Source organism: Tenebrio molitor, chromosome 3, assembly GCF_963966145.1.
Source record: "Tenebrio molitor chromosome 3, icTenMoli1.1, whole genome shotgun sequence".
Classification (NCBI taxonomy): Eukaryota; Metazoa; Arthropoda; class Insecta; order Coleoptera; family Tenebrionidae; genus Tenebrio; species Tenebrio molitor.
The window spans coordinates 2,608,016-2,616,602 of NC_091048.1; positions in this window are offsets into that span (position 1 = coordinate 2,608,016).

The window sequence follows — 8,587 nt, forward strand, 5'->3', positions numbered from 1 at the left end:
TCTGCATGAACTCTCGATGTATTCGATCGATTTTTATCTTGTAACGGGTGCTAAAAAGTAATTGAAAATATTTCAAATCGCACTAGGCTACTGTCACAATTTAAAGTCAAAGATTTTAATTCATCGAATTAGTCGTTTAATAATATCTACGCCATATTTGTGCTCAGTTGTTGATCAAGATTAATATAAAAATGGATAACGTATTAGACTCAAGGACTCATGTCCGAACACGCTTTCAATCAGAAAAAGTACCAACTTCTACAATTTATAATATTGTCAATGGTTTCGATAATGTCTGATCTGCAGACGAAAAGCCAATAGACCATCCATTCTTATCTATCGAGAACAGAATATTTTGATTAAGAAGGCCGATGAGTTTTGGGTGCCCAATAGCAACAGGAGGAGTGGGGAAGTCACTTGTTCGAGCATCGTAGCAATGGTAGAGGCGTTGGATTCTCTCATGGGCTGTGGCCTTGTCTTATCTCTGTTCTACATTTTGAATTTCATTCCCTCCTGCGCATCCTATCGGGCATCCAAGATTTGACGGGTAGTAAGCGCACTTTGAGATATTACGAAAGAAAGTTTATAAATATAGTACAAAACAACTCCATGCAATACCAAAAAATGCGGCAAATTCGGAAGAAAATTCTTTTTGGAAAAAAGTCCATCATGATGGATGACGAAAAGTATTTCACTATTACAAATGACACCATGGGAGGAAATGAAGGATACTACAGCAGCGACAAAGACAATGTCCCGAACAATGTATGCCTAAACAGAAATTCGCAAAAAAATCTAATTTGGGAAATTGTTTCTAAAATGGGTTGTCAAGCTCGGTGAACAGGTGTTCCCAAGGACCATCTCTTAATGCAAATACTTACCAAAAAGAATGCCTTCCTGTTGTAGAAAATTTCAGAAGAAATATTCGTTGTGATGATCATTATTTAGTTTAGCCCTATTTTGCTTCTTCCTATTATGCCCAAAAAATTTAGAATAATTATAGTAGAGTAAGAATGAATGCTTTATTTTGCTCTGTGGGCTTTCCGATTCCTGTTTACATTTTAAACATAAAACAACAATTCCAAAAAAATTAAAAAAGAAACAGTTTTATTCCTATCTCCCACCCCTTTCCTTCTCTGTTCTTTCCCTCCCCTTCGCTTCCTCAAAGCTATTTCGAGATAGTCCGATTCTACTCTTTCTCCTATTCTGAATTCTTCTACTCTTTCCAATGCTTCTTCGTTCACTATTTCGTAATCTATCACCGTTTCCCCTCTGCTACCTTTATGTATACATAGGTCCATTCCCCTTCTTCGTCCCCTTGTTTTTTCCCGTTCAATACCTCCCATTCGTTTTCTTCGATCCATTCCATCAGTCTCTTCCCCTCTGCACTTTCCGCCTTGTCTTTGGATTTTCTTTTCTCATCCTTCCTCTCCTCTTCTCTATTTTTTGCTCCTCTTTCTCTTATTCTCCTGTTGAAGTCCCCTCCCAAGAGTATACAATCTTACCTGTTTTCTTTCATTACGTCTTCGACACGTCTTCTTCTTGTCTTCATCTCTTTACTGTACAGGGTGATTCAAGTTTTACCGCCCGCACGATTAACCTTATTAAAAAATTAGTAAAAATTACGAAACGTTAGGGTTACATTCCCTTCATATAAGGCTTCAAACGTGTGCAATCAATTTTCCCGTATCACTTCATTCATTTAAAAAATTTAAAAATTGATTTTTACTAAAGAAATTTTTTTCCGTGCACGCTCATAATTCACAATTAATTCAAAGAACACATTTATGAAATTCGTATCAAAAGAAAATGATTAGTTTTTGAATTATTCCAATTTTAATATTAACACCGAAAAATGATCAAGATTCACAACTGCAGTGTCCTAAATAAATACCTCATTATTGGGAAACATCTGTTGAGAACTTTTCCAGTAATTCTTTAATCCCTTTAAAATAAATAAAAATTATGTAAATTAATCTAGCGGTTATTGAATTAAATGGAAATTTACTCGTTTCATTAAAAAATTTGAAATTTTTACAGAATGTTCTACAGCGTTACACAATCATTCCTGAATTTTTTGAGAATTTTAAATCAATTAGAAGTGTGTTTTCGCTCGGGCGGTAAAATTTGAATCACCCTGTATATTGCCATCATTTTCATTGCGTATATTAACTTTTCTTTCCATGCATGTTCCTTCTTCTCCCTTTTCTTGTCGCTTTTCTTTAATCCCCAATTTCACCCCTGTTATTATTCCCCCGGTAGCTCTTCCCTTTTTCTTTTCTCTTTTTGCCCCTTGACTTTCCCATTTGTACTCTTTCGGTAGCGACTTTCCCCTTGGTGCTTCTTTTCTGGTTTCCGTTTCCTTTGTCCATCTACCTTTTTATTCACCTTCTCTTTATTCCTTTTCTCGCCGGTTCATCTTCTTTTTTTTCCTCTCCTTCTTCTAAAAATTTTTCTTCAATTTCTCTGCTCTCTCATCCCATATAAACCATTCCCCATTTATCGGTATCTTCCTGTATCCAATGTTCACCCTTTTTCCTCTATATCTCTTTTCTCTAATCACCTCTCTTAACTTCTTTTGTGTTTTCCTTTCTTCGTTTGTCAAATCGTCATCTATAATGATACATCCTCTCACCTTTTCTTTCCTTCAACTTATTCTTATTTAGAATAGACTAAAAACATCCATTTCACGCCAAAAGAGTGTAATCCGTCAATGTAGGTACCTAATGGGGTGCAAAATTCGACAAAGAATTACGAATTCGCATTAAGAAAGAAATCTAAAAAATCTACATAACCATTGATCAAAATATGATGCATATTGTTAAAAGTAAATTAAGAAATCTATTTCAACTTTATCAATTTCGAAAAATTTTCCAATTACTTTAAGCCACCTGTTATTACAGCATTTTTTCCACGTTGCTACTATTGTTATTTATAAATTTTTAATATTTATTTTAGCAGTAATAAAAGCATATTTGTAAATGAAATGCAAGTTGGAAAACCTAAAGGCCTAGAGTCTTAATTTTTGCGGAGCGCAGATAATTCTGGTGAAAAATTTAATATAGACTAGCAGTCAATAATAGGGAGCCGTTTAATCCAATCATCCGGCTGCTCGTCCACCCTTGATGAGATCTTTAATTAAAAAAACCATTAAAGAAATATTTGTCCGAATTGATCGAAGGGGATAAAGCGGAAAGGTGATTGATTGATCAAGAGCATCCTCTCATATCCGACCAATTGAATCTAATCTCTTCTCAAAGGGTTTCGGCACATCCAACCCAACGCAAATCCCTCATTTCCATTCCATTCTATTATTTAGCGTATAGTTTGTGTTTTTTCGTGTAAAAACTGAACCGGCCGCCGCCCCCCGAAATTCACCAGCGGCGGCTTAAAGATGTAATCTCAATTACAAGCCACACATCCTGGTCCGGACTAAGACTCGCATGCATTATGAAGGGTAATCCGGTGACCGGAGGTAGCTCGCCTGGAATGGAAGTAGAGCAGGAAGATCGTTTGTTTGGGAGGATTAAGGTCGGATATGCAGACTGGACACAATATTCATAAACGAGCCCAACTCGGGGGTCATCATCCTGATATCGTCCTGGTTTATTAGTGCGATTAGCCCATCTGTATTCATGCCTTCTTCTGATCCACCGTTTCGCTTATTGCCGAGGACAATGGCGGCGCTTTGAGATTTTCGCGTGTTTGACCACACCGGCACAAAAGAGCGTAAATAGGTGGACGAGGCGCTGCCTCAAACGTGGAGAATAATTGGACGGAGTTGGACGTTTTGCTTCGGTACAAAGTAAATGAGCGAAATCTCGAATTTCTACCTGAACGTGAACCGACCCACGAGGATTTTATTTCGTGTAACGGAAAGCAGTTAAAAAGGGATTTTAAGTTTGCTTTGTGCCGAGCTTGGGCTCGATATCAAAGTTTGTCATAATTTACAACGGGTCGCCCTCCCGAAGAGATTTTCTACTGCTCCGGAAATAATCACTGCCACCAATTATTTTAGGTGACATCGTAACGCCCAACAAATTCCATCAAAAACATTTACCTAACAATTTTCTAAATTAATACTTTCATCGATTCATTTCGTAACAATCTACAGTAGCTTCATCCTCTTAAAAATCTTGTCGCAATTAGAAAGACGTACTCACTTGCATTCACTTTAATAATTCCAAAAAAATATAATACATATATTAGTTATTTGCAGTAAGAGTGAAGAAGGCAAAGCTTTCGTTCACGCGAATTGCGTGTTCGACCACAAAGCGGAGCAATTCAAGTGAACGAAAGCGGCCTTACTCTCGAGTGCTGTATTTAGTTTTGTTCGATACCTCAATAGAAAGTGAATCTGTAACTTTGTATTCAAAATTTTAAATAAAAGTAAATCACATTTTTGGACGGATCTGTTGCTATGGAAAAAAACAAAATAAACAAAGTTCTGTGACGTCAATAATGTGGTTATATGTTCCTGATGATGTCCTGGAAGAGGCAAGTGCCGCGAGGTACCAAATGTTGCCTAAAAAGTCAAAATTACTTTATAAGAAAATAATTGGAAAAATTATGCGTGAATGAAAACCAGTGAGTGAAAGACAGTGAGCGAAAGACGATGAGCGAAAGTGAAGTAAACGAAAGAGAAACCTTCACCGATTGGTAGCGATGGATACAGACACACTTTCTAGAGAGGTATCAAACACAATGTTTTGATTCAATATTTTTATGATAAACAATTTGGTCTGTTTTGTAAAAAGTCAAGCATGTATGGTCAAAATGATGATCAAAGTGGGGTTATGCATTCGAAAGAAATGCCGAAACAAACTAATTAATACAACGGCGCTGTTGAAATTTTTTGAACGCTCGATGAGTTAATAAGTGATAAATCCTCCATAATCTGCAAAATTAATAATTCTCGTTTGAAAACTGAGAAACTTGTAGCAAATGATTAAATTCCATAATGCATCAGATACAAATTTGTTTCCGATAGTGTAATGTATCTGCATTCAGCGACTGATTAAATAATTTACATAATGAATATTGTTGATTGCAATTGCTAATTACTTTGCTAAAGTTATTACCCCCTAAACCAAACTAGCTTATAAGCGTTTCATGCAGTGGAGGTTTATTGATGCTAGTTGTTTGAGAACATTCTTGTTGTAATATTTGCATATGGAAGAGAAAAAACGGTGTACCCGACGGTTACAAAAGTTCTCACTGTGTTTTGGAAAATCATGTGATTTCCACGTGCTTGCTCACAAAACTCGAGATGCAACGATAAAAATCACAAAGAGGATACAAATAAAGTTGCCGCGCGTTTATTTCAGCGGAAGGTTCGCTACGTTGGTAACGGCAAGTGTGCTTACTTTGGTAACCTAATAGTTATTTACCTAACGTATGCGGGAAGAGAAATTTTGTTTAGTGCGAATGCGGTAAATTTCTTCCTGCAAAGGTACAATATTTTTTGTACTCATTGCCTCAAAATCAGTATTTCCCGGTTATCCTCGGAGCGCGGGAAATCCGATTTGCCGCACGCGGTGTTTTTTACCTTGCAGCAGAAACTAGGGGACATTGCATTGTACTTGTCATGTTAACAGTTTTTTGGAGGTCTCTGAAAGCTGAAAATTTTCGTGTTAGTTTACACACTCCGTGCGGTAAAGTGACAAGTGTGTAAAAATGTGTAAACATGTCAATTAAAGTTGAGGTGGTCAAAAAAAAAAATCATATGTGTGAATCATTGATTAATGAGCAGTTAAAAATTGAATCCTTTTCTAAGAGAAGTGAGAGAACTGTCTCAATTTCTAGTTCTTCTTATACTACTTTATTTTGTCCTTGAAAAGTGTATTTCATTGTCGGGATTGAAAGGTGAAAATCAAGGGGTACGAATGAAGCTCGAACATGCGTGGAAAAAGTTTTTGTCCTTGTACAATATGTCGATACTCCCTCCAATAAAAGTAAAATACATTTCGAGAAATTGAACTGTTGACTCTCGAGTCAAATCAATTCTTTTTTCCCGGTTTCAATAGAGCAGATATTTTTTACCGTGCGACACAATTTAGCGTTGTATCGCAAAAACGCAGATGAAAAGGTCCAAAGCAAGCACTTCTGTCCATCGAGCAGACAATTTCGCTGTGCTGATTGAAATAAGTAATTTGACTGTTCGGTGGGATCGATCGGTTCCGTTTCCGTCCAATCAGCGGCAAGAATCTCGTGTAATTTTTTCCGTTGCGCCAAACTTAATCACCGTTTGTTATTTTCTAATTTCGAATTAACACCCTCGCCACTTCTCAATTTCCCTTATCTTAAAAACGGCGATCGTGCCAACGCCTTTTCCAATCATCGTCCTATTTCCAGTGTTAAGTCCTTGGCGGCCGTGTCTGCTGCACGTATCCGTAATCTTCGTTATTCTCCCTTAACTAAAGGAGTAGTCTGGTGTTGTTTACGTGTTTCATTACCGAGGGTCGATATCTGCAAAGCCAGGCCGGTATTAGCATTCAGGCCGTGATATTAACCCGCCGCCACCGTTGACGCGAGCTACCGCCGCCAATGTACTGAACCGGTGCCGGCGGAATTCTCCTCCTAACAACTATTATCAGAACACGGCCTCTAATTATTTAAATTAATTTATAGGCCTGAACAATGCACGCCAAATGCCGGCAGACCTTGTACCGCAACTAATTAAAACCGCATGTATTAGCTATCGCTGTTAGTTAAAGGTGGGTGGACGATGAATGATTCAGTTAAAAATTTAACTCGATTTACCCGACAGATTCACCCAAAGAGAACCCAACGCAATTAGATGGTCTCAACAAAGACCTCCAACCAAATCAACTTACTTTATTTCATTTATGGTTCTGCCCAACCAAACTCCAAATTAAAATATTTTCAATCTACGCAATTCAATTTTTATTCATTCTTATAAAATTATTTATCAAATCGTGGAATCGTAAAATCCACGAATTTGAAGTAACCGAGGCGAGCTCCCTACACCACGACGCACTCGGCGCAAATTTATCGCGCAGCGCCCTGACGTGATGCAACAAAGTGTAGAACACAATCGAGAATTTTTCCTTTTTGATAATTGCATAATTGGTTGCTTTGTCAACTAGTTTGTTTTCGGTTATTATGTTATTAAACCATTACAGCACAGTTAGGAAAACTTGTGTTTAAGATTAATTCAGTTCTTCTGAAACAACGAAACCATTCCTTATTGTACACATCAAGAATTAATTTAACTGTCTTGTCCCAACTGTGGCCAGAAACTTCTGAATTGCAAAATTAATATACCCGCTTGACGACTTAATAAGAGGAAAACAATTCATAGAAAATAGAAGCAAAATCTTCCTTAATTGCAATTTTGCAATGTCACAACCTTAAGCTAACCTGCAGAGCGGAACTCTCTTCGAAATTAATTTTCTGGAGACATTATTCAGTTATGATGAAAATCTTTCAAGCACATGACTGTAAAAAGGCAACAAAGAAACTTGCATAAAGGACGATAAAATTGCAAGAAGGTGGAAAAAAAGTGTGTGCTTAGGACCATACGACAAAAGTGGAAACTTCTATGACGTAATTGATTTTAAGTAATATACAGGGTGTGTCAGAATTCCACCGCCAAACTTTCAGGGCTGATTCTACGATCAAAATTAAGCATAAAACTCTTAATACATTTGGGGTCAAAAACCATTAGTATGCGAGATAATTGATTAAAAAGTTTTACCAGCAACAAAAACAATCGGGTGGAATTTATTGATAAAACGTACAAACATAAAAATGAGCTATGTACAATCTACAAAAATTGTCAAAATTTCGCCCCCCTGTTCAATGCAAAGAGAACCCGATAAAATCCAAGGGATTCAGGTCGTATTGTTTTTTCGTTTTCTGTTGATTATCTCGCAAACTAAGCGTTTTTGACCCCATGTATATTAAGAGTTTTGTGCTTATTTTTGATCATAGAATTAGCCCTGAAAGTTTGGCGGTGGAATTCTGACACACCCTGTATATTATAAGTTGCGAAAAAACCCTGTATGTTATTACTAAATACTCATCCATCTGTGAATTTACAATATTTGTCGTATCTTTATCGTTTTTATATACAGGGTGTAATGTCAAAAAATAAAATAAAAATGTGAAGTAACCTATAGGAAATATGCTTTAAAACAAGGAAACCGCATTGGTGTACGTTTTATAAAATATGATATACAGGGTGTATTTTTAAAATGTGCCGAAATTTTACCTACGAGGTTGTTTGACAACGTAGAAGTCTAAAAGCAATTAAAAAAATTGTTGCTCAAAAAATATGACATTTTATTTTTTGACAGAATTTTTTAGATATTTTTTCAGAGTTCTACATGAAGCCAGTAGCTCGTGGTTAAAATATTTGTAGAACTTTCAATAACACTCTGTATAGTTACTCCTGCAGCTCTGCACTGACGTCCCTTAGACATAGCAACACAATGAAAATGCTATAAAAATTTGAAAGTGATTGTTTCTCGCTCACTCGGCTAAACTCGTCTCCACCGAACTTACTCGAATGAGCCTTTCACCTCGGAGCGTGTGACCTGGCGCGTGACGCGTGACGGTGAAA